At 33.2% G+C, this 27,871-nt stretch overlaps 1 long non-coding RNA gene across 3 annotated transcripts in view; it reads right to left on the bottom strand.

Annotated features, from left to right (window-relative positions):
- Nucleotides 1-27,871, bottom strand: part of LOC145662055 (uncharacterized) — a 103,837-nt gene that overhangs the window by 50,887 nt on the left and 25,079 nt on the right. The window contains exon 4 of one of the 3 annotated variants that reach the window (XR_014126966.1): nucleotides 25,185-25,380. The exons of the other annotated variants lie outside the window; for them this stretch is intronic. This is a non-coding gene — a long non-coding RNA (uncharacterized LOC145662055). Of the gene's footprint in view, nucleotides 1-25,184; nucleotides 25,381-27,871 lie in introns of those variants that run through there. 3 annotated transcript variants of the gene reach the window in all.

Below are 27,871 nucleotides of genomic sequence, written 5' to 3'. Positions count from 1 at the left end.
TGATCACACAATATTTATCGAATGAGAATCGTAAAACTATTTAAGAAGTATGAGGTATACTTTCACCTTCCTACCTTTGTTATGCTTCACGGCGCCATCTTTAACCTATAGTGTTGGGTAATTTTGGGCGCTTGTTGGCTGGAGCAGCAGGTTCTCCTCCAGTTATCGTTGGTGGTAAACCCCGAGAACGGCTTCTAGTTCCTCCCGCGGCGATGGTTTTAGGGAGTTTATGGGCATGATTCACAGGGCGCACTTTCGATCCTCCAATAGTTTCAGCTCCTAACATAATTAATAATAAAATGTACATTGTAAGATGAAATGTTTATTATTATTATTATTATTATTATTATTATTATTATTATTATTATTATTATTATTATTATTATTATTATTATTATTATTATTATTATTATTATTATTATTAGTGGTAGTGGTAGTAGCAGTAGTAAGTTTTTGCGCAATTTGGAAAATGTGTAGGTGGAATTCATCCTCCTTTATCCTATTGCTTCGTTAGGTAAATTCATAGTATAATATATTTGTGATATTTTTTATTGTTTTTCATCATCTAACAAGCCACAATCAGTAGTTCTTCATTCAACAGCATACAAAATGTAATCTTTACATGCTACTTCCCGAAAACTTCTTTTTGTGTTTATATGATTGGTTTCACATTCACTCATATTTCAGATTGTCACTATTAGTACTACGAAGATTTCGAAAACCAATCGGAGATGTAAATTAGTATGACTCGTTTATGGTTCTAAAGTGAATACTATTTTTCCGAATAACTTTTTGTGCATGATTAAAATACTTTTCGAATGGTTCAAAACTAGGGAGGTGATTTTTTCGTTTTAACGATAACATCGAAAACTTAAAGAAGGCAAAGTAAAGTATATAGATATACCTAAATATATGATAGAATTCCGGTTTTAGTGTTTTTAAATCTCGAAATTACGAGAATTTCTTACTTTTCTTTTTCATAATAACACCGCAATGCATAAGGCGATAGATTCGCGAAATCGTCATGTTGGCCGGTAATACTAATAAAACAACACAAGTTTCGTTTGCAACAAAATGTGATTCTCAGAAAACCATCAGTCCTGTTATTTTTGGACCGGTTGGTTAGTGAAAGTTTGCCCCTGAGATTTTGCTGTCTGTACTCTAGAAGCAAAATATTTCCCACCCTCCAAAGTTGATTATGAAAGATATTTTTCAGAATAGAACTCAGCAGTTACAGTAAGGAGGTAAAACCTTAAAGAAGAAAGTATGGAAATATTGACAATTTTGTCCTTTGAAAAATAAGAGAGATTGAAGAAACTATAAATTAGCCATTAAGTGAAAATGCGCATTCATAATTATATGAATTGCGTTTTAGATAAATATATTGTGAATTGTTTTTTTGAAGTGAAGAAAATGTTAAGCAACACTATGCTATGAAGTGCGTTTCAGATAAATATATTGTGAATTGATTGTCTTTTTTAATTGAAGAAAATATTAAGAAACACTGCAGTGTGGTTTTTAGTTGATATAGGTATTCAAATCATACTTTAAATAAATCCAAGTTTAAGAGGGGTATTGAGTCATTTTTTCTCAGATGGTAAGTTTAAAAATATAATTTATTCTTTTGAATTTAAGATGCCAAAATTTAAAACTATTCGTTTAATTTTAAAATTTTATTTTAATTACGTTTCACAGACCACTTTCTCTATGTTTATAATATACTTGCTTTTCAAAACCATTACGAAATAAAGCAAATAACCACTATTTGTGTATTAAATCGCGAAAAATAACCGATTTTGGGCAAGAAATAACACCGATTTTAGGGGTAAAATAAAACGAAAACTTCACGTCCCTATTCATAACCAGTTCGTCTTGAGTTCACTAGAATGAAAAAAATATCGGAAGCCGATCATCCCTTTTTTATGATACATACGTGACGTTTGAAATTTTCATATTTTAATATATCTGTAGAAAAAATTCCTCTCTATATAATTTTTATAGGTGACTAGTTGAACGTGCGTTCTCTACACAGCCAGCATTCACATATAAGCATGAATCTCCTTGTCATTCCTCACAATATATGACAAGGAGATATTCACATATCCCTTTACAGACACAAGTGAAAGACGTCTTGATCAAAATCGGCAAATTGTATCATAAAGGGGAGATTTTTTCGATTATTTGTTCAATATCCCGCACCGTTTGCAAGATTGGAGCCTACTTCCGGTTGGAGTTTCTCATTCTTGTATGCAGTGTGTAATAAGCAAATATATTATACACACACAATTAATTATAATGTCAGTGATATATGATCTTCATTGGGCAAAACACTCCAAACAATAAAGATTCATCTTAGACTGGAGAAATGTTTATCCTTTGCTTTTCATTATAATTTGGCCAGGAAACAAGCGCCTGAGAGATATACAAGCCCTGTATACAAATGTGTGATGTTGGAATGTATAACTCGTAGAATATAATGCTTTATTTTTTTTAATTTCAACATTTCCAGCATACCTCTAAAACTGTAATAAAGAAATAAATGTTTATTTTTTAAATATTCAATTAAAACTGGATAATCTACACAACATTTGGAATCGACCAGTGAAAACGGCACATTTCTATCACTTGGAGTTTTCGAAATTTCATTGTCGAAAGGATTGGAGACAAACATATAAACTTTTTTTTAGACGAATATACTTTTCTTTGGAGACAAACATATAAACCTAACATTTTAACATATACAGACAGAAAATACTAACTAGAAAATCTCATCGGAATTTTAACCAAGGATGAAGATAACTCACTATGGCCCTCGGCCCTTATAGCTCATTAATATATAAATCAATGTTTGTCAGACGGGTACGCAGGAGTCTGTGAAATTACTTACATCTCATACTTTATAAAATATATAAATAATGCTATGGACTATTATACTGTATGTAGACCCCTACTATATGTATGTATGTACGTATTTACTATATGTTGTATGCATATAATATAAATAAAGGTTTGTAATTTAATTGCTGTTGATGTTGCTGTCTACCTACGAACTACTACTACTACGCAAATACCAAACTTTTAAAACATGGAGTTCGTACTTCACACTTAAAATTAAAAAAGGGCGTTGGCAACTCTGAAATAATTGACAACCACTAATACTGAAGGTGCAAACCAATGGAATTAATTAAATAACAAATAAACATATTGTATTTATGTATAAATAACCAGCTTCTGCACTCGAGCCTTAGTTCCACTGTACTCTATAAGTTAAAATCATGCATAAATAAAAGCTGTAACTTGTTTATATTTAACTTTTGTTTCTCTCTTTGGTCATCAATTAATTTATGGTTACACAAATGTTAATGCTCACACCTAAATATGGTCACAGTTCTTATTCTATTTTGAAATAATTAAATGAAGCAATGAAGTTTTCAAGTTGGAATTAAATAATCACAATAGTTTGAAGTTTGCAAATCACCTGAATGGTAGCAAAACGCATTAGCGTGACTGTTTACTACTAGAAATTATTGTGACGTATTGCCATGTTAGCTTTTATGAATACAATTTAATTTTACTTACTTCCAGCTAACACTGTGGAAATACATATGAGGAGTAATATCAAAACTGGAATGAGTTTCATGGCTGGACACGAATCGTTGACTTTCCTAGAAGCAAAACAGAAAAGCACAAATTAACAAAATTTTCTGAACATTGGAACTATAAGCTAATTAGCAATTGCTCCCACGTGTTACTGTGGTCAACATTATACGTTCTTCCTTCTTTACTTTTCTTACAGATTTCATCTGAACTTGAGTTGTCGCAAAAAATTTGAGCATCTCGTGAGGGCACGTTAGGGAAGCACCTCCATCCTAGGGAAGTTTTTTCTTTCATTTACAGCTCGAAATGTCACGTCTTACAGCGTCAAACATCTAAAAGCGTATTCAATTATTTCAGACAAGAAGTCCAAAACACCAAATTTCATCTTTCTCAGCTTTAGGGGTTTCGATATATGAGGAGTGTATTTTCAAAACATGCTAAATCCGTTTGGTAGAATTCTTCAGAAAAGGCAAAAAACTATATCTTTTTACATTGAAACACTGTGGCAAGTGATATTTCAAATAGAATTTACCACAGAAAATAATGTGTTTGACAAAAAATAATTACAAAATTTAACGTAAGAGATTCCATAGTATATTCTTCCATATTCAATTCAAAATCTGTCACTTTTTGGATTTAGCATGTTTGGGAAATATGCTCCTCATATGTCTAATATATTCATATAATAATAATTGGAACCCTTACTCCTCTTTCTTCCCTTCTAGGTCAATCATCAAAAAGTGCTGAAGTACCGGTATATGTTCTATTATTTTAAATAAATCTATATAAGAAATTTCATGCATCTAGCCTTCAGGAATTCAAAGGTATTTACATTTTAATATAATAACCGCTACTCCTTTTTCCTCCCTTTCCTGCCCAATTTCCAAAAGTCCTTTCTTAATAGTAACATAAGTCTCAAATCAAATGCCCTATCTTTTGGTGGTGGTTTGGTTTGGTCTGGGGATTAATCAGTCAGGCAGTCAGTTAGTTAATTACTTACTCAAAACTTATTTTATACGTAGGCCTACATATATTAGCATTCGGCTTGCTGGGGAATTCGACCCTAGAACCCCGAATTTCCCAGCCTACAGCCTCATACTTCTCACATCCCTAACATATCTCCAATCTTAAAGAATTTCGAGACATGACTATCTTATAACAATTGCAACATCTAATCTGTTTTCTTCCCTTCTAATGGAAGCATCAAAACGTGTTGAAACACATCCTTAATTAGCATGTCTGTGCTCTTAAGAGATTTCTAGATATGGCTATTTTAATAATTAAAACCTCACCCATTCTTCCTCCGGTCTTTTTCTTCTCTTCTAAGGGGAATATCTAAAAAAAAATACTGAAGAAAGCATTTAATTGTTTTAGATTAAAAGTAAAGATGCAAGGGCTCGGAAAATAACCGGCTTTTTTGAAAAAAAAAACTCGGTTTTTTCTGCTTCGCTTTTTTGCTTGGGAAATTTTAGGCTTTTTTGAAAATTCTGCTTTAAATTGATAAACCAGATTTTGTTTCGCTTCTCTATAACACAAAAAGTCATTTAATTAGTGGTTGATGCCGATAATAATATAAAACCTCGAAAATATACCATGAATTTCGAAAAGATATTTCAAACAGTTTTACTTCTCAATATATTTACATTATGAATTCCAAAGGATTAACCAATGTATATAATAAGATTTTTTAAACCTCCTACATACAAAAGTAAGCAGGGTTGGCAAGAACCATAGTTGTGTTTGAAAATGCCAAAAACCCGTTTTTTGGGTGGAGTTTAAACTGGGCTTTTTGGTTTAAACCAGATTTTTTGGGTTTAGATATTTTACTTTATGTATTTATATTACATATTGACAGAAATAAGTTTGTTTCGCCTTGGTGTTATTATGCAACAACGGGGTTATGCTGGAAGAGGTCCCATAAGCTTAAAGAAGACCGGTCAGTAAATTTCTTAAATTGAGGAACTCCTGCCCTAGCCATCGGGAAAAATCCCATCATTACTCTAAATGTAAAACAATAACGGAAAAAATCCTGTTATTGCTTTGCATGTAAAATTTAAAGGTCAACGTACCGTAATCAGTACGCTAAAACTGAGGTATTAAATTACAAATTTAGTACGTACATATCATTGAAAGTACAATCCAAGCTAATGTTGGAAGCCACGTAGGCAATCGATAAATTTTGCCAATTTATATCAATATATTTAAGCAACCTTTGCTTCTTTATAAAACAACAGGCATTCAGGCATGCAGAAATATACAATTTTCTTTCATTTTGTATGTTCAGGCTTAACATCCTTACGTAATACCGAGGTTATCAAGGAGAAGACTTTCGCTTAAAGTTACATCCGCTACTTTGTTTACGCATGAAAGAAGGGTTGTGGTTCGACCGAGAATTGAACATGGGACACCTTGATTAAAAGGTGAAAAGCAAATAAAACTAATGCAGATGGTTTGATGTGGGAAATGTCACCATGAAGTTCACACGATTCGCATTTTTCGTTCTTCTTATTTTATTTTATTTATTTATTTTTTTTTTGGTTTAAACCAGTTGTTTATTTAAAAAGAAAAAGAAAAAAAACAGCTGGTGTAAACCAGCCAACACTAAAAGTAAATACTTCTTTAAAAAATACTCAAATAAGTAGCAAAATTCTATGGAGTATTTTTACTTCAAAATATTCCATACCCTCTTTTTGGAACAAAATAAAATAAAAATGAAACATAAGAAAAATACTTAGATTTATATGATACACTTAAAGGCTGCACATCTAGAGCTTTTGGTTTTGTATATTCTTGAAATTCTACATATATATATATATATATAAGCACCATCACGGTTTACTCAGTCCTCAAGTTTTCTATATTTTTGACAAGAGGGATTCAACATATGAAGGGTGTGAGGTAAGAACATGGTAACCCACAATTATACTATTTTAAGAAATTAGAAATTTTCTGCTGCACAATCCATTTTGAAAGTCGGAAAGCTGATTTTTCACATAAGACTATACATGAAGGATTAAACGAAGCGGTATGCGTTGCTGTCTATCTGGTGCTGCATAACTCAGCCAATGAAAATTTGTTAGTTACCATGTTCTTGGCTCACACTCTTCATATCTTTATGGAACTCTCCCCACCCCACCACTACCAAAAAAAAAAAGGGCTGCGAAATATATTTAAGTTAAGATAAATACAACTGCACAACAAACATGACTGAGTGGAGCTTTTGCGCTTCTATCGGGAAGTCCGAGATTCAACTTAGCATTCGACCATTCTGACAAAACTTTTCTTCATTCCATCTATGAAGTAGAAATAGTGTGTGTACTGTGAGTTGGCAGACTTCATTTCTTATTGTTTTTAAATTACTAAATTTATTACTAATTACCAGCAGTGACGGTTTTGCGAAGGTTAGGGGGACAATCTTTCGGACTGAAGCCTGTTCCCCAAAATTACGGAATGTCTAAAACAAAGGAAATATCTATTAGTTATGCCTTTACTCATAAACTTTAAGCTCTCGTTAAATAAAAATTACAAATGTTTAGAAAAACTAAACATTAGTAAGAAAAAAAACTCCCAAAATACTCCACTGATCCCAAATCCGCCACTGATTCTCAGTATAAAATGATCTTCAAGGTTGTATCCGGAAGATTATCTCTAAACATATAAACGAAACGAAATACAGTATTAGTTATGCCTGTACTCATAAACTTCAAGCTCCTCCCAAATAAAATTAGGACATTTTAGAAAACGAAACAATCAGAGAAACCCGCCCCAAAGTACGTTTCTAAATCCGCTACTGATTATTTGTATACATTAGTATTCAAGGTTGTATCCGCGGAAGATTATTGTCAAATCGTTGCACAGCTACAGTATAACAAAAATGTGGAAGTACGGTTAGACAGATATATTGAAAAACTAGCCTTCGGCTAGCTGGGGGCTTTGCCCCCAGACCTCCGAGTTTGCTCGGCCTACGGCCTCCCACCTCTTGAGCCCACAATTCTATTGTTTTTTTTTTTTTTATTTTCAACTATCTAAAAGATAAGATTTTGTATTCCAAGAAAACTCCCATTTAAATAGCATGGGAATTTCTTCATCCCCTTTAGACCCCTAAAAAATTAAAAATATTAACTTTTGGCAACTTTACTGTAGGTTAGTCCCGGAAGGCTACAATCATGCCAAATTTCATCATTCTAATCCTGCCGGAAGTACCTAAACATTTTGGGGTGTAGAAGACGTCCCATATAAATATCATGTGAAAGATTTTTCAGTTCCCCATTAAACCACTCTACGATTGGAAATTTTTATTTCTGATGATTCAGTTTGGTAACGCTAACGAAAACGTACAAGCATACCGAATTTCAAATTTTAATTCCAATTCTAAGTACCTAAAACATGAGATTATAGGTATAAAAAAAAAGTCCCATTTAAATAACATGGGGAAATTCTTCATCCCCTCTTTAGAGCCCCTAAAAGTTAAACATATTGACTTTTGGGAATTTTCCTATGGGTTTGTCTCGAAAAGCTCCAATTATGTCAAATTTAATCATTGTAACCCTACAGGAAGTGCTCAATAATTTGGGGGTGTAAAAGGTGTCCCATATAAATAACATGGGAAAGATTTTTCAGTTCCCTATATAACCACTCTAAAGTTGGATTTTTTATATTTACTGATTTACTTAGGTAGTGCTAACGAAAACGTACAAGCATACCAAATTTCAAGTTTTTATTCCAATTCTAAGTACCTAAAACATGAGATTATAGGTCCAAAAAAAAAAAAAAAAAAGCTTATTTAAATAACATGGGGAAATTTTTCATCCCCTCTTTAAACCCCCTAAAAATTAAAAATATTCACTTTTGGTAATTTTCCTGTGGGTTAGTTCCTGAAAGCTACAATCATGCCAAATTTAATCATTGTAGCCCTACAGGAAGTGCTCAATAATTTATGTCAGCTCATGTAGTTTTATATATAGTTAAGATGTACGCTTTGACGGATATATAGAAAAATGTAAGTTTAACTTTTGCGCTAGAAGCTAGAGTACTAAGCTCTTAGAAATGAAACACGGATGACAAACTAAAATGATCTAGAGAAGAATAAAAATATCGATAACTCAAAAGTTAAAATAAAGTTAAATAGCCTCTAAAATTACCCTCAAATACTACATTCTTCATATTAGCTTTAATTCGTAAAACATGTACTCCATTAATTTTGATGGTGAATTTCAGAGCGAAATATGGCATTTAGGTCATGGAATTCTTATCTAACAATAGAATTTACTATAAGAAAGCTATTTAGATAGAAAAATCATGAAAATGAAAAAAGCCAAAATTTCCAAAATTCTCGTTTTTTTTCCAAAAAAGCCGGCTTTTTATGTGAAAAAAAAACATCGATTCAAAAAAGCCGGCTTTTTTGCATCTCTCATTAAAAGTAAATATCATGTTCATGTGTCTAACGTTAAGGAATTCCAAGATATGGCCATGTTATTTTAACAATTGCAACTTCCATTTTTTTTTTTTTTATTCTGCCTGTTTTCTTCCCTTGTAGGGAAAGCAATTATTAAAAAACCTGAAACAACGTCTTTCCTTATTTCAAATTAAAAGTCTAAATACCAGATTTCATGTCTCTAACCTTAACGAATTTTGAGATCTGGCCATCTAATTATAGCAATTGTAAAACTGCTCTTTTCTTTCCCCATTTTTTCTTTCTCTTCCATGAAAAATATTTTTAAAAACGCTGAAATATGTGTTAATTATTTTAAATAAGAAGTCTAAATACCGAATTTCATGTCTTTATCCTTAAGAGATTCCGAGATACGGACGTTTTATGATAATAATTATCACCTCTCTTTCTCTCTTTCCTCGTAGAATTAAAAAAAAGAAAAAAACTTTAGTGAGATTTTACATCATAAATCCTAGGCCCTGTCCAAATTTCAAGTTTCTAGTTTAAGCGTTTGACCTGGGCGCTGATGAGTCACTGAGTCAGTCAGGATTTCCTGTATAAATATAGAAATAGAGATTTCTTAATCACTTTATTTAATCAAATACAACTAGTATTGAGAAAAAGGGATGTTATGAAAAATCAAACACCTACCACTTCTGCTTACTCAGTGTTTGGTCTTGGATATGACTCCTCTTGGAAACACATGATTTGTTCACGCGATTAACTGTAGGTCTAGTGGCGAATTTAGCCATCTATGGCCCTAAGAAATTAATTGGCTAACGTCCCTCACCGGTCACTACATCTACCCTGTTATTAGCTGTCCACTAATGAAATTGTTCCAACGTACCTTCGACAATTCTGCTTTAGCTACAGACTCTTTTATTGTACATTTACTTTTCAGTATATAAAGATATCTTTGAGATCAGCAGTTTAGTAAATGACATCACGCAACGCTTTCTAATCAGTGTTGACTGTGAGCTATGAAATCATTTTCACAATAAATTAAGGTTTGTTACATCACAGTAATAATGAAATGTACCAAACCTAACAACACTTAACATTACAATAATAATTTTTAAAATAGTTCCAAATGTTATTTTTTTTCTTTTGCGACTTCTCTGAGTTCCGTCGCCTTAATCAACATGTCTTGTGTGCCTAGTCAGAAAAACCTGAATATGTGTAAGTCCATATCTCGTATTCACGTAGCACCTAGAAAAACCTTGAGTTTAATCTTTATATGTGTGTGAACATATTGGTGACGTACCTATATTTTATGTTTCAGTTGATACGCTAATTAACCTTTCTCAGTTCTTTACCTAATGATAGAATAGTTATCAATACTTGTAAATATGAATGAAATCAGTATATTACTGAAGTTGATGACGTAGGAAGTTTTTATCCTAAGATTTCTACATTTCTGAGCAAATGTTGATAGGTCACAAAATAGAAGACCAACATTTGCGTGACCTATTTTGTGACCTACCAACCAGTTTTCTGCTAGTGACTCAGTGATAGAGTAATAATAACCTCTGCTGCGTGGAGTTCTGGTAAGATCCCAACGTGAGTTTCTGGTTGACAACATCGTGGCAATAGTTTTCTTAGGGTTTTACCGTTTCGTCTCAAATTCTCATTTCACCAATTCTTCCATAAGTCAACAAATGTTAGTGGGTTACTATCGAAAATGAGTTTAAAATGTCTTCCGATTGTACTCATCATTTTATACACTTCTATTTATTTTGGTTGTCTTAATATGAAAATACAAAGGCTACGAACAAATGTAGTAAGATGCAGCCTTCTGCTTTAATGAATTTAAGCCATGTTCGGTTTAATATTGTATAAAATATAACAGAATGTAAGAAAAGTTTATGTTGCATAGACGAGATATACAAAAACTAGTTCACCATACTAATTTTCCCACTAACTAACCTTGCTTCTCGTAATCAAATCAACACTCAATGAATATATCCCCTCTTTGTGTTATAATTTTTAGAAAAAAAATAAACTACTTTCTTTTAATTGATGCCTAAGTGGTCGACAAAATAGTATTTGTTAAAACAGTGTCAACCTCTACACTAATAATAATAAAAAAACACTAATAAAGGTTTTGCTTTTTTTTTCAGAATGTATGTGGATATGGCTATAATTTAGTAATAAAACAACTTATTTTTCGTATTCGTAAATGTTGTCTAGTTGTTTTATTGTTAATGATAGCCCCAAGCATACTGATGCTGGAAAGCAGCAGAAATGAAATATGCTAAAATAGTAACTAACGTGATGTCGAGAACTTTGCGCCTGGGAAATTTGCGACCTACCCGGAAAAGAGGGGAAAATGCGCCCTAGATGTACCTGCAATGGGAACTTTGCGCCCTGCAAGATGAAAGAGTCTGTTCGATCTCCCGCACCTACCCCTGTCATTGGCTGATTGTGATAGTTTGGGGCTATATAAGGGGAGAATGAATTTCAATTATAAGCCAAATAAACACAACGGATCAACGCAACAATGTGTTTGAAGTATAACTCCAGCAAATAATCATACCGTACATAGCTGAGTTTTCTTGATAACATTACTGAAATGATTTTACAATCACTTTGCAATTATTTTTCTATAATTTGTGTCCTGATAAGCAAAGCAGCTCTCAAGGATTATGAACAGAGATACCTGGGAAGAGCCAAACAGCCCTGTCTAGATTAAATTATACTCACATAGCTAGTTTAGTTAATTATATTAATATATATTAGTTTATATTTATATTAATGTATGTCCATCAGTAACTTACACTTTTATTGTATATATTGTAGTATAATGAAAAATGTATTTGTATGGATTGGCCTTTAGTGATTTTAAATTGTACTTTTTTTTCTTTTGGTTCGGGATATTATAATGGACGAAGTAGCAGTACTGGGACGATGAAAGGATGAGACGATTATTCCGCTGAAAGACATTGAAGATGATTGGCTTGCAATACAGAGTACTATGCCAATAAAAGATAAATTTACAGAATTTATGTATTACTTTGTAAACAAGTTTATGCAAAATGCGAATGTACCGTTCGATCTCTGGAACTGCGAAGGTGAACGGCATCGAATAAATAATGCCGATGAAGGGTGGAACAACAAGTTCAAGAGCAGGATTAACTTTCATCCGAATTTCTTTGTGCTTTTAAAAGCACTGAAACAGGAGGCTGGCCATAGTGCTTTGCATTATGATAGGATTTTTCTTGGTTTGGAAGGCAAAGGAAAAAAACATATATAGGACTTGACAACAGAATTGAAAAAATACCGCACAGATAGAAAACAATTCGCCCAAAGATATCGTTCAATGTCTAAGAAGTCTAGCCCACATTCAAAAATTGGAGTGAACGCGAGAAGGCAATGGAAACACGCAGTAACAAGGATGACAAGGGAAATAATTTCTTGCTAAAGGATAACAAATGATTCTAAATGACAGAGTTTCCTACATAATAATAATAATAATAATAATAATAATAATAATAATAATAATAATAATAATAATAATAATAATAATAATAATAATAATAATAATAATAATAATAATAATAATAATAAAGAAATGACAAGGGAAAGAGTTTCCTGCTTGAGCTTCTCAACTCGCCAATAAAAGGAACAATAGGTTTGGTTCACTGTTCTGACAGTCCCAAGCCTGGTTCAAGTCTGAAGGGGAGCTTACTTTGCATAATACAAAAACAAGTTCAATTGTAGGACGCAAACATCCCGGTGCAAATATATAGCGGGCGCATTTTTCTCTCTCTTTGGGGTAGGGCGCAAAATTCTCCCATCCACTAACGTTGCATTAATAAAAATCTATTCATATGTATTTAATATGAAGAAAGTTGAAGCGTTTTTGAGAAAGCTCCTTACGATGACCATATAGTTTGGACCTTATGTTACACTGTAGGTCAATAGATCTACGTGTTAGATAGCGTCCGTCCTTAAAATGGGAGTTAAGGTCAAAACAATCCAGAAAAAAAAAACTAAACTATAATGAACCGAAGCAGGGGAAATTTTAATAAGTACTAATTGTTTCTTGATTCCTTTCTGTACACAGTAAAAATCCACGTGGTTTAAATCTCACGTAGTTTTCATTATTAAAGGAAGTCGTTAAACCACCAAAAAGAAAATCAAAATTTATCTAGAATTTTCAAATAATGAAAGTACAGTAAATGCTCAAATTTCAATTGTTCCTTAGAAACATATTTTGGTACAAAGTGGAAGGTATGAAAGAATTTAAGCTGTTTGCTTTTACTTTATTTCTTTAACAATATACTGTACAATATATTCTAAAAGAAATGTGAAGGCATATTCCTAGTATTGGATGTTCTAGTGGGATTGAGAAAAATAAAAATTTCGCTAGCGTATATCTAGTTATAGTATTCAATAATGAAATTCATATTTTCTAGTAAATTCAATTCTCAACAAAACATTACTTTCTTTCATATAAGTTCTTTTCTTTTCCTCTTTTGCCTGTTTGTTACTTCCTTTCCTTGCTTATACAATATATTTGACGTTAATTGAAATTTTACAGAACAGAGACTATACGAAATATGAAATCGGATCAACAAGTAGTCCCACCGAGAATCAAAGCCAAGTCTCTAGAGAAAAGACAAGAACACTATACGCATTTACGCATTATAGCGTTCAAAATATGTGTTATTTAATAATTAAATCAATGTGGAATGAAACCACTTACCTTAATTTGTAACTCGAAATACTTCCTTCGTTGATTAAACGTTAGTGCCTCTATTTAGAATCAAGGTGCTAATAATAAAATCTGTTCTCTGTTAATGATATATTTATCACATAATTATACACACAACTAGTACTAAATATTTTTGCAACATTGTCCACAGTTTCCGTTCACATTTTTCTATATCCGATGCCAATGACCACTAAATCCTTCCGGTTGATTATAACAGGATATTGAGGCACATTTTCCTCCTTCTTAACTACGCCATTGTGCCAAATACTTGTCCCCATTAGAATCTAATGCGAAAAATATCAGTAGGTTTAATTGAAAGTAAACATATTCTCACCGTTAATTTTTAATTAATTTTGTTAGCTGAAATGCTCTGTCTCGTTCTGATCTTATAATAAAAAAAGTGATAACGTTAACATGAAATGTAAGTTGAGTGTGTATTTTATATATTTAATACTGACTATTTCGATCTCCAATCAGCCTGTTTTGCCTCCTACATATGAGTTTGTAGTCTGCATGTCATAATTGCTGCTACACTTCATAGTGGGGGTAGATTTTCAAATCTCACTTTTTGAAATCCGGAGACTAAACATAAAATACATGAAGAATCAACCGCAATTAACTTGCAAAGCATACTGCAAGGCTCACCAGACGACACGAGACACTTTCGTGAAACACACGAGCCAAGATAGGCTTTTCTGAATAGAAACAGGTACACTTTTCAAGACGAGACAATGACCTGCAAATCAGAAAATTCATCACAACAGTATTTGTTGCCGAACGCCCACGGGAAACAATGGGTTAATGATAGAGGTCTGCATAGGCCGGAATTTTTGGGCCCAGGCCCGGCCCGGCCCGAGCTCATGTGATAATCAAATAAGCCCGAATTACAAAAACTTAATAATTAATGCCAAATAGTACTTTTATTTAATTATGCATTTTAAAAGCTTACATTATTCAAAAGGAATAACGAAATACAGATTATCTTTTGCACTTACTAACTATATGAATTCTCTAAAGGAAATTGTCATTTATATAAATTCCGTCTCCCTTAGCATCGGTGCATAATTTTGGGACGATAAGCTATACATTTCATTTCATTTATATACATTCTTATGAAATGGAAACATAAGTACTTCACATCTTAAAAACAAAATGTCAAGTGTGTAAATATTTATGCAGATGGATGTGTATTGGGCTTATTCTGTGTTGATCAGCTACTGTAGTAGCATGTGTGTGAGTTCTTGTGCATCAACTATGGATGCCAAGAAAGAGTATTTGTTGAATGTTGAATATGGACTTAATTCAATGGAAACCAAATTAATTTGTATTGGAGTGGATAGTGATACTTTTGAGCCGGTGATTCGTGTTGGTAAAGGCCTTGTGTTTTCAGTGAAGTTAAATTTGGCAGAGTGGTAGAAACTTGTACATTTGACTTTGTTTGTTTCGGCCTATTTAAATTCTCAAGTGGAAATCACATTTATAAAATCTCTTGGACGAAAAAACGAACTGCTGGTGCGAAAACTAATGGGTGAAAAGTTAGTGATATCAGAGAAGAAAGGAACATTTCATGCCCTTAAAACACTATGTACTTAACTTCAAGTGATTGGCTTTGTTTCTTAGAAATATTACCATGTTTTGAACATGCGGTGAAAAACAGTAAAGCTTGCAGTGTTGTGCTATGTGAATATTTTGTTTGTGTACAGATACTATTCGCAATCATGTATAATCGCAATGTCTTACATGTAGAGGACTTGCTCGAATTCATACATGTGTGGATGAACCGAGTATTATTAATGAAACGAACATTAGTTTTCCAAGTGTATCTCTTCATAATAACGGCGATGTGAACATTGATGTTGAAAAATTAAAATTGTAAACGAAAGTATTTTGCAAACAAAAACTCATAGACTCAATTATCACTGATGTATTTGATAATGTACGAACACAGCCATGGTAGGAGGAAAACGATACTCAACCCTTGAAAGGTATCGACGAAGTGGACGTCTGTTCATAAAGAAGATAATAGATTTGTTTTATTTCATTTAAAAATAAAAAATATAGTGAAATTCAAATGTTTTATTTAAAAAAAAATGTGTTTTGTGTTCCCTTCATACACTTCAATATGATATGATTTTCACAACAAGAAAATCCTATCATATTTTTTCCTTCTATATTTATAATAATAATGAATTCACATACTTGAAATGTTTGTTAAATACCAATAAAAAGTTCGCATCGAATTCATTATTATTACAGAACTCTGTCTTAAGTATGATAGGCTTTTTTATTTTGAAAAAAACTTTAAAATAATTAATATTAAATTTTAAAACAAAGTCCTATCATAATATTAATAATAATATTGAATTCACATACTTGTTTTTATTTACGAAAGAATAACTTATTAAGTGTTTAAATTCATTCTTATTATTTAGTTATATAATTGCATCATTGAATTAAAAACAGTTGTAGATTCCTTTTTTAAAACATAGTAAGAAATTCTTTAATTCAATGAGTTTAAAAAAGGTACAAAATATGTTTTATGATATATTTATTTAATTACATAATTGATCATAAAACACATTTATTAGGAAATGGAAGAAAATAAAAAATAAAACATTTGTTTACAAAGACGAAAAGAAGAATATAAACTATTTATTGACGAAGATAATGATATTTACAGAAGAAAAATTATGGTAAGTATCTTTTTAAAACGAAAGTTTTTAAAAAGCTCTCTCTCATGTTCGCTGTGCGAATTAATAAAAAATTCACTTTTTACACACATACACAGTATAATAATAGTCTTTAAATGCCCACTTGTAATTTTCATATTGATGATGATGATGATGAAACGTAGCTAGAAGTCATACCGTATAATGATGCTGCCCATACATACGCTGACGATCTTTTATTCTCTGAAATGATTGAGAAACATAGCTTAAAATTTATTTTATCTATAATCATAACAAATAAAAAGTATACAAAACAAACGAAGAAATGATAATATACATACTAAATACGTTGTAACAAAGAAGAATGAAAAATGACTACCTGCAGTAATAGATAGAATTTAAGGTTTATTTTATCTATAACAATAATGAACATATAAAGAAATAAGAATAAGTAGGAGAAATAATTACCTGTAGTAATAGATAGAAAAATCGAAGATCATTTTTTCGGGTATGGATGAGAAGGTATAATGAAAATCGTTTAAGGGCTTTCCTTTAACTTTGAAGCAAAGGAATAAGTATGAATAATGTCCACATAGGGACGATTTCACACTTTGAATTTGTTTATTATTGAATTTCTGAGAAAGATAATTTCTACGTAGAAATTGAATATGTTACATTACATATGGAGGAAATTCTAATGTATCGAAGTAGTTGGCACGTCCATCAGTATTAATATATACAGATACCCAATGGGTGCCGATCTTACTAGCTGGATCTGTATTTATGATTATAGCTGCAGGAAGTGGAACATGTGTTGGTAATTCGTTGGCTGCAAATACGCCAATGTAGTGATTTTGAAATGAATAATTGGTTTGAAGTGCATTCAATAATTCTAGTGTAGAGGACATCATATACAGAATGCAGACATGTATATATATATATATATATATATATATATATATATATATATATATATATATATATATATATATTTGGTCTAGGAATTAATTCGTGCGGTTGGTACGCACACATTGAAGCTGTAGTACAAACACAAAATACATAAATACCTTAAGAAAAATACTGTCCATCGCTAGCCACCACTTTCGCCCATCTGTCAGGCAATGTACGGATTCCGTGGCGAAAGAAGTCCTCATCCTTGGAAGCGATCCAGTCAGAGACCCATGTTTCGATATATTCTGAAGAAGTAAACCGCTGTCCAATCAAATCGTTGTTCATGCAATCGAACAAGTAGTAGTCCGAAGGAGCAACGTCTGGTGAATACGGCGGGTGGGGTAAAACTTCCCATCCGACATTTTCTAAATAGGTTTTGACCGGTTTTGCGACATGTGGGCGAGCGTTATCATGTTGAACAATAAGTTTATCATGTCTGTTCTCCCATTCTGGTCGTGTTCTGGCCAGAGCTTGCTTCAAACGCATTAATTGTCGTCGATAACGTTCTCCATTCATAGTTTCACCCGGTTGCAGCAGCTCATAGTACACCACACCTTTCATATCCCACCATATGCACAGCATAACCTTTGCACAGTGAATATCTCGTTTTGGTTGTGATGGACCTGGTTCACCTGGTTTCACCCAGGCCTTTTTTCGTTTAGGGTTCTCGTAATGGATCCACTTCTCATCACCCGTAATAATTCGATGCAGAAACCCCTTTCTGCTCTGTCGTTGAAGCAGCAATTCGCAAATGGTTTTTCGTCTTTCAACGTCTCTGTCTTTCAATTCATGTGGAACCCAATGTGACATCTTTTGAATCATTCCCATGGCTTTCAAGCGTTTGGAGACTATTGTTTGATCAACGCATTATGCTGCTGCAAGTTGTTCCTGCGTTTGACACGAATCCTGTTCGAGCAATGCTGTCAATTCTTCGTCTTGAAATTTTTTTGGCTGTCCAGCTCGCTCTTGGTCTGCCAAGCCGAAATCACCACTTCTAAACCGTGCAAACCACTTATGACACGTTCGCTCAGCTAGAGCATGGTCACCATACACTTCCACCAAAATACGATGACTTTCAGTCGCACTTTTCTGCATGTTAAAGTAATGCAGCAGGACACCCCGCAAAAACACTTTATCAGGCACAAATTGCGCCATGTTCACTTAACTACAAACTGGTGTTGTTGACGCTTTAATCCACTGCCCTATACTGCGAACGATACGCGATGACAGGGGTTTGCAACACATGTGTGGATACACGGAACTGTGGGACGCTCCGTTCGTTGCGCCATCTCTTGTCCACCCGCACGAATTAATTCCTAGACCAAATATATATATATATATATGTATATATATATATATATATATATATATATATATATATATATATATATATATATATATATGTTGCGCTATTTAAATAAAAATAATAACGACCTTTAAAATTCCATGATGATGTTAGTCTGGTGATCCACTTCTAAGAGTGACTGGAACTCGCCATATGTGATGCATGAGACAGGTACTGGTAGAGTATTCTTAAAATGAAATTCCAGATGAACACATCCGTGTTTATTTAGATTCCAATGCTGCACAGTGCTGGCTTTTCCATCTTGCGTAATGTCGAAAACAAAGATACGGTATCCTTGTGGAAAGTCTAGGCGAGGTATGTTGTTGCCATGATTGGAAAAGTGAATACCTTATCCACAGAATAAGGTATGATATGAAGAAAAACATATAGGTGGTTTACGAAATTTGGTTGTAAAGATTTCGAAGGTACAGGTTTTCCATCAATGTATAATAAGAAGAAATTGATGTTAAAATGTTTAAAATGAAATGGATTTGAAGTTATAGTTCCTGTGTGTGCATCATTTTGAGTAAACGCCACAATCACTCGAGTTGGTAATACTCCCATAAATAAATTATCGATTGTTTTTGATTGATGATCCTTTGGAATGAAGAATGACTTCATTTGCACACTTGTGGGAGGATGTTTTGCGGTTGTTGATTGTAGAAGCTTGTTATGTGTTTGTTTTATCGTATGATTAACATCAATCTTTTTAGTATGTAAAGCAGCGTCTAAAATATTCACTTTAGCCTCAACAGACGAATCACTAGCGATGAGGCAAAAGTTTGGCTTTGCAGAAATTAACTTAATTCGTAATTCTACTTCTTGGATTAAAAATTATCCTGATTAAAATTATCACAATGAAAATGTCCAAGCATGTCGAATTTTGCACTGTTTTTTGTTAGTTCATAACGCTGTTGAAATTTCCTATTAGCACTAGATATTGTATCCATATGTCCAGCACTATCTTGAACCATAATGCTCATTGAAAATGAGTATTTTTAACAGAATCATCATAATTTAACAGTTTTTCGATGTATGACCGATATGGATGATTATGAGATGGAAATGAAACCAGTTTGTTATTTAAATCCACTTCACTGAACATAGAATTTAAAAAGTCATTAATAGGAGCCACAGCTTATCACTTTCCTCAAATGGTGATCCATCAGGTTTAAAGATTTGAGTTTCAATGTAAAGGAGAGCATGTGGAAGATCTATGTATTCATCACTTGTTCCTGGGATGACACATTCTATAGGTACATTATCAGCTAGTGAACTAATTGGTTTGGATGTAACAATATGATTATCTAATATACTGGTTTGCGTTGGTTTTGTAGAAAAATATATAGTTCACTTTTTACACACTGGTAGGATTGATGATGTAAGAAAGCCATGATGATGATTTAATCAAAGATATCGTCTGATAATTTCCTCTTATAAGACTGTTTTTTCTTTGTACGTTTCCTCTTGCCTTTTTCTTCTTCTTACGCTTGATGATGTGTAATGATGAAGGCTTAAAGATGGAATGATGTGAAATTCTTCTTTTCCTTCGCTGATATCCAGATCCTAGCATAGGTGTCAGTTTATTTTTAGCCCTTTCTTGCAAGATGGACCTCGCTTCACCCATTCGTTGATGAAAGGATTCGTTAATAGGTTGTTTATTCGATGATGACATCATTAATAACGTTTGCTCCAGATTTTAATAATTCTTTTCTTATAGTTTTAGCTCCTTGTCTTACTAATGGCATGACAGAACGAAATAATCCTCCAAGGAAACTTCCAATACCATGTCCATCTTGATAAGTTGATCCAACATAAACGTTTCCAGTTACAGAAAGGGCTTTTTTTGATAATATTGTAAATATGGATTATTCGTAATTGTTGATGCTAGCGTGCTGATCGAAAATATAGTTTAACGCATACAGTTCCGAAAGTAAATGTCAGTGGAGAGTCTGTACTATCTCATATATGTTTTGATGTGTTCAAAATACACCTTTTCTATAAAATTTAGGTACATAATGTGGAGGATTAAAAATTTCTATAGCACTACTTACAAATGTATGACTCACAGGATTCATATTTATGATACGTAATAATGGATATGCTACTGTATCTGCAACAAATACGAAATGAATTATATCACAATATACATACATCGTAGACGGAAGTCCTAAACGTAAATTTGGAACTCTCTGGAATTGTTGCATATCCTTTAAATCAACGTTTGGATCAGATCTTAACATTGCACTAACACTTGGTGATATTGCAACGCAGGGACGTAGCTAAGGGGAGGCCCGGGGGGCACCGGACTCCCCAAATCTTGGCTTTCCCCCCCAAATATATATTTAAAATTATATGTTACAAATTGTTCTTATCCGACAATAAATGAAAAAAATTCTCCATAGTAAACCGAAATTATTCATAATTCTAAGAAAAGATTTTTAAAAAATTCATTTATAGGTATTTCTTAAACGTTAAAAGTGAACGGTAATGACTTCTACGCCGTCATCTTCGTTAACATTGCGAGGTTCTTCCAGCCCTTAGAGTGATTCCAGCCTTATAGTCGCCTTGAAGTACTAAGGCTAAAAAGCTATACGAATGCACTTTCTATAACCGACTAAGAAAAAAATGAAAAGTCGATTCGACTCAAAGGCTAGGAGAATATCTCTCCCATATTGCTGAGTTTTTCAACATAATATCTTATATTTTAATTATTTTACAAGAAGCGTACCTGCCTTTGGCGTAGGAGACCTGGGTTTGATTCCCGGCGGGAGCTCATATGGTTCGGATTCCACGTTAATCACTATTTCCACGTCTCATATAGCCTCGCTGCTGAAAGGGACGCTAAACTAAAATCAACTCAATTCAACTGTTTTACGAGAAGGTATTGAGTGTAGATTTACTTCCTTATTTTTATTATATTTAGCAGCCATTCTGGCAAAACAGAGGAGGATAGAATATGTAAACTATTTATACCCTACCTGTGCTGGCGCTGGCAACTGTGGCTGAGCGGGAAAGAATCTATTTTCTTACTGAACGTGGAATGCGCAGAGTTAAGTTTCTACAGGGCTACATGTATTCTTGAAATTAAGTTAAATATAGAGAGATTTATAAAATCTGGATATTTTATTTCACACGTAAAAAGTGATAAGCAATTGGTGAGTACCTGCAGCGAAACTGATAAGGTGCGTGTTGTTGCTTAAGAAAATATTCATTTGGACAGTATTGATAAGGAAGTTGCTAGCATCTCACAGCAAAACATTCATGTGAATGACTGCTTTCAGAGGTCCAAAGAAACGGGAGATGTCCTGAATCTGAAAACCACGCATCTAGAGAAGAATGTGATCCATTTGGGTCGATAAGGATAAGGATTGGCATGACAGAACGAAATAATCCTCCAAGGAAACTTCCAATACCATGTCCAACTTGATAAGTTGATCCAACATAAATCTTTCCGAGGCAACGATGAATATGACAGCAGTTTAAAAAAAGGGAATTTCTTACAAACATTCGAGTGGTTACGACGTTTTGACTCTTTTTTAAAGAATTATACAGCGCCAAGGAATATCACTTACTTATCCCCAGAAATTCAAAATGAAGTTATCTTGTGCTGCGGTGAGGAAAACATCAATGTCATTGTAAGTGCCGCCGGAAAATTCAGTGCAGTGGTATGGCTGTGAAACACGAGATAGGCCTCTTGGATATTGATTTATGTTTGAGACGCACGGAAGACGTTAACGATTTTGTGAACAATAAAATGTACTACACTATAACCATTATGGTCACATTTATTGACCAATTACCATCAATTCTGGCTGCCAACCGAGTACCCTAAATTTACGGTATTAGTATTAAAGTTATGGTAATAGGGCATACATACGGACTTTTTGTTGCCTATAACCATACACTTTACAGTAATACTTTAAATTTGAGGGTAATCGGTTGGCAGCCAGAATTGACGGTAATAGATCAGTAAATATGACCGTAATTGTTTACCGTATAATATATAAAGGAAGTCAGGATCTTTGAAAAACATGCTAAAGTTTGTGAATGCTTATTAAATGTACACGATAGCTAGTTGAAATTATATTGAAATTTATTAGTCTAGTATATAATGTTTCTTCAACTATGTAGAATATTATTACATTTTAACACTAAAATATACGACTTGATAGCCTGTGTGTTCAGTTTAGGTAGCCTTATGGGACTCATAGCATTTTTTGGGTAGTGAACGTCTGTTACTATATTATTTGTAACTATTTTCTCAAGCTACAAAGTATATAAAGGTACAAGGCAAAAAGGTATGTATAAATTTATCAAAAAGTATTTGTATGTAGTATTGCGTTTTATAATGTCCTTACATAATTTTTAAATTATTGTTTCATTATCGCATTTCGTAGGAGAGGTTCACATTTCTAACCCCCGAAAGAGAAGTTAAAGTTTAATTTAGGACAATCTATTGGTGAGTTTTCCAAACGATACTTTCCGCCAATTATCCTGAGTACTCTCTCTATATATCTATATCTATATCTATATCTATATCTATCTATCTATCTATATATCTATCTATCTATCTATCTATCTATCTATATCTATATCTATCTATATATATATATATATATATATAGGTTATTCCATTTGTAAATATGCCCCCCAAACTGAGAACTCTGGCTACGTCTGTTGCAACGTAAACATTTATGTCTTTAGGAAGACGTCGTATAAAACAGATATTACTGTCACCAATGTAGGAAATATGTAAATTTGTGAATTTGTTGTTCATATTAATTACCTTTATCAACTCCGAAATGTCAGTGTAATAACGTAGAGGAATAGTTATAAACTTCCATTCATCACTTTTTGCAGGAATGTAAAAAAAAAATATTATTTTCTTCATTAATATTTAAAATTTAATGAGGATCATGAATCTCAACAATAGCCACTTCCCAATTTTCACTTAATTCTATTCTTTGATGAAGTTTAGTAGTATATGATGTTAAGGTGTTGTCAGGAAATATTCCATAGAACTATTACTAGGAAGCGTAACGTAAAAATCTCCATCAGGTTCAATTCTATTTCTTGATCTTCTTTACGGATGATGCAGGTATCCAGGAATCGAAAGAAGAAATGTATCCTTTCCAATAAACAACATATTCTTTTGTGCGTATGATTTTATCTATGTAAAACGTTTTTGATAACGAGACAGGTTGTAATTCCTCTCTATAAAATAATCCATTCAGTTGTTCCTTGTTTAAATCTTCTATTTCATAAACAGGTGGATCTCTAGGTATTATCTTCTTCACTTTAAATATTTCCCAAGTCCAGTTTTGCATTTTGTGGGAAATTATTAGTGCAAGTGAAAAATTGGTAAAAGTGTGTAGGCTATCAATTCCCTTTTTAAGATTATGTTGTGAATCTTTGACAGTAGAAGTCATAAGAAAAATGACAAAAATAATTAATATTCTTATAATACTTTGAATTAAGTTAGTCTATGACTTACAAAAGTCAGAACGTTCATTGAAGCAGAAACAACGTCCAATAAATCAATCCAATAAGGGTAATTATTCCTTCTTTCTCTTTAGATCCAACTTTACACTATTCTTTCATCTTCTCGCGCATGTAGATGAATTATCCTAGAAGTTTTTCAATTACTATCCCGTTCACGCAGGATGTATAATCTAGCGAAATGTAGATCTCATTTTAAGAGATAACAATTTAATGCTAACCCTAGACGCCGAAACTCAGGAGGTCGAAGCTTACGAGCCGAGAACTCACGCTGACTTGACCTCAATTTCACGAAGAGAACACGAAGTTGTGTGTTATCCAAATCGTGATGTAAGTGAGGTCAACTGAGCGTGATGTAAATGCAATTTTGGGTCAGTGTAAAGTCGGAATGATATTATGGGTGTCAAGTTGAGTGAGTTCCCGTATGCTTACCCCGGGAGATAATAATATGACAACAAATCTTAAATTTTAGCTTTTCTGCAGTTTAAGATTTGAGCTGTTTAGGACTAGTACAGTTTAGGTTTTGAGCAGCTAAGTTATTCTTAGGAGTTTTGTCGCTTGAGACTACTGTCCTAGTAGATTTTTAGGATTTCTGCATTTTAGGACAGTGATTCCCAACCGATGTATCGCGCAATTTAATAGTGTATAGCGGATAAATCGTGAAGCGTTTAATAATTAATGCAATTGAATTTTGAGACAGGCTGTAACAGTAATCGCTTCCAACAGAAGCAGCAATGCTCAGTGCTACATAGAGTTACTACTTTATAGAACTTATAGTCTTATATATAGTAATTTATTTTATTAATAGAAAAAATCAAACAAGAGCGTCACTACGTCATGGCCATTCATTAAAGTGTGTTGTCGTTAAAAAAAAAAGCATTGGGAATCACTGTTTTAAATAGTATTATATCATTTTTTCGTTAAGGGAGATAAGATTCCATCCATATAAGTAATTTCACTTTTCAATTAGTATAATATTATGGCATTTATTTAAACTATATTTATTTAGTTTTGAATACAATTAGGTTGAACAAAAAATATTCAAATATCTATGAATAATATCATATTGTTTTCTACATTCTTGATTTTAAACTGATATACATTTGTTTAATCTGAGATATTAGTTTTAAAGAGTATTCTAGCCTCTCACATCCATCTTACTCAGCGTCTGAAAAGAATAACATTTTTATATTAGTTTTCAGATGAAAGAAACAAAAGTCATGGAGCAATTAAAAATTATATTTGTTCTTCCCTATTTTCCTCACTTTAGTTTTATTTCCTTTAAGTACAGCTATCATTCATTTTTATATAAAAAAAATTCAGAGACAGGACTAAGGTTGCCCACAGAAATTTCTCGTCTCATCTCGATTCCAAGACGGGAGTCAAGGAAAGAAATTTGAAATTCGAAATTTGAAAGTTTTTGTTAAGTCTCGTGAGCAAAACTATTTAACTCAAGTCTTAGATTTGAAACACTGCTTTAATGTAGTAATTTATATTAAATAAAAAGAAAAAATAAAGAACTATAAATTGACAAAGTGATAGTACGAACATAGTGAATAGCATTTGTAACATTTAAAGATTCGCGAATCATTACACGATATACTCCCATAATAAATATGGTTTACATCTTATTATATGACATCCTTCGTGGACCTCTCGTGATGCTGAAGAATTTTGATCAAGTTCTGTAAAAATAACCAAGAAAGTTCTGTCGCTTTTTGTGTAAGTCTGTGTTCAATTGGCTCTCACACCGTGAGTTGAACGCGAATAGAGATAAAGCGAAGGTCAGTTCTTGGTGTGGGTATATTCAACACACTACCTGGTTGTGGCAGTTCAGCTACACCTTAAATTTGCGTAATAACAGAGTGCACATGGAACCTCCACAGAGCGTCATAAGGGGTAACTGAAAAGTTTAGAACCTAACTTAGAAAATGAGAATCTACAATAGAATAACTATAAGTATTAGAATAGTACAACCTTTGATATTAATGTGTATCAAGCTCTTGGTTCTAAGTAATTTCTTTTGTCTTTTACAGGCTCTTGAACTGAGTGAGATGGCAGACGCCTACGGGCACAGTTCATCCGATTTTTCACTCTGGCGATTACGGCCGACTGGTCGGCCGACCGCGTCTGCCGACTGCTTGGTCACACTGCAACCCATCCGTCGTCAGTCTGGCTTTTTGTGGGATACAGTATGGACGAGGAATTTCTGCTATTAGAAAATCCTGTGTTAAAAATACCGGTATTACTTTTAGAGGAAGATAGGAGCGAATATGAAAATACCATTTTTCAAGAAAGAGAGAAATATATCGAGTTTCACACGCTAGTTTCAAAGTTGGTGGAGCAGCCACAGAAGTTTTTTCAGTACTTTAGAATGGAACAGGATGCATTTTGGTACATCTTACAGAAGATCCGAGGACGCATAGAGAAGCAAAGTAATTTTTAACAGAAGAACGGTTGGCTGTAACATTAACGAAAGCATTCAGAATTAATAACCAGGGAGGGGGCGTGTAATCTATAACAGTGTTTCGTTCAGAAAAATTCCCGGTGGTATTTTAAAACTTAAGTGGTAAATATAGATTTAAAATGTAAGTTCCCCCGTATTCTTGTATAGTATTCTTTGACAAGTCGCCTGGGAAATTTTCAAATTAAACATTATCCTAAGTATGTTGAATACAACATAATTGTGTACTAGTGCCGGGAAAACATGAAAAATACATTAAAATTCACACACCTCTCGTTTAATTGTTATTATTATTTTGCACAATATTACCAGTTATCTGATGACATTAATCTAAAGATATTCATACCATACCAGTGCACAAAAGAGTAATAATAAGAAAAAAATATAACTCCCCTTGCATATGGAATTGAAAAAGTTCAATTAAAAGTTCAAGTACACAATTCCTCATATACACCAATGTAACTATGATTATAAAAAAATGTTCAATAAATCTTTCAGGATCAACCATCTTGCATTAGAAAGTGAAGTGGAAGTCTCAATACTTGCGATGAGTTGTAAACCACCCGCTAGTCTGGCGTAGTCTGACGACAAAAACAAAATAATTTGTTTCCGATCGGTGGTCGGTAGAAGTCGGCCGTAGTCGCCAGACCATGTCGGAACTAGTCTGACCACGTACACTTCTGTCAATGCATTTGTTTATTTCACCGATGTCGTCAGAGTATGTCAGACTAAAAAATCGGTTAAAGTCGGATCCACTGTGACCATAGGCGAAGTTGGGAAAACGGAAAAAATTGAGTACATGGTCAGTCATTAAGTATCTACAATTAAAAGGAATGTCGGCGTATGAGATCTACCAGGATCTGGTCAATACCGTATGTGAATCTGCCCCTCATATGCCATCATCAAAAGATAGGTGCAGGAATCCAAGCGTGCTAGGCAGAGTGTTGAAGATGTACTGAGATCTGGGATACCATCAAGTGCTACCATCACAGAAAACATTGGCCTGGTACTTAACATGATCATGAAAGATCGCCGATTGTCAACCCTACAGATAACAGACAGGCTGGGCATATCACAGGAGGGAGCATATCATATTCTGAAGAATAAGTTTGGTTTATCAAAAGTTTTTTCTCGATAGGTCCCATGTCTTCTGATTCCCGAACAAAAACGCACTCAGTACCTCCTACCCATGAAC

Source organism: Thermobia domestica, chromosome 10, assembly GCF_964235325.1.
Source record: "Thermobia domestica chromosome 10, izTheDome1.hap1.1, whole genome shotgun sequence".
Lineage (NCBI taxonomy): Eukaryota > Metazoa > Arthropoda > Insecta > Zygentoma > Lepismatidae > Thermobia > Thermobia domestica.
The sequence above is the reverse complement of the archived record's forward strand: the minus strand, read 5'-3'. Positions and strand labels throughout refer to the sequence as shown.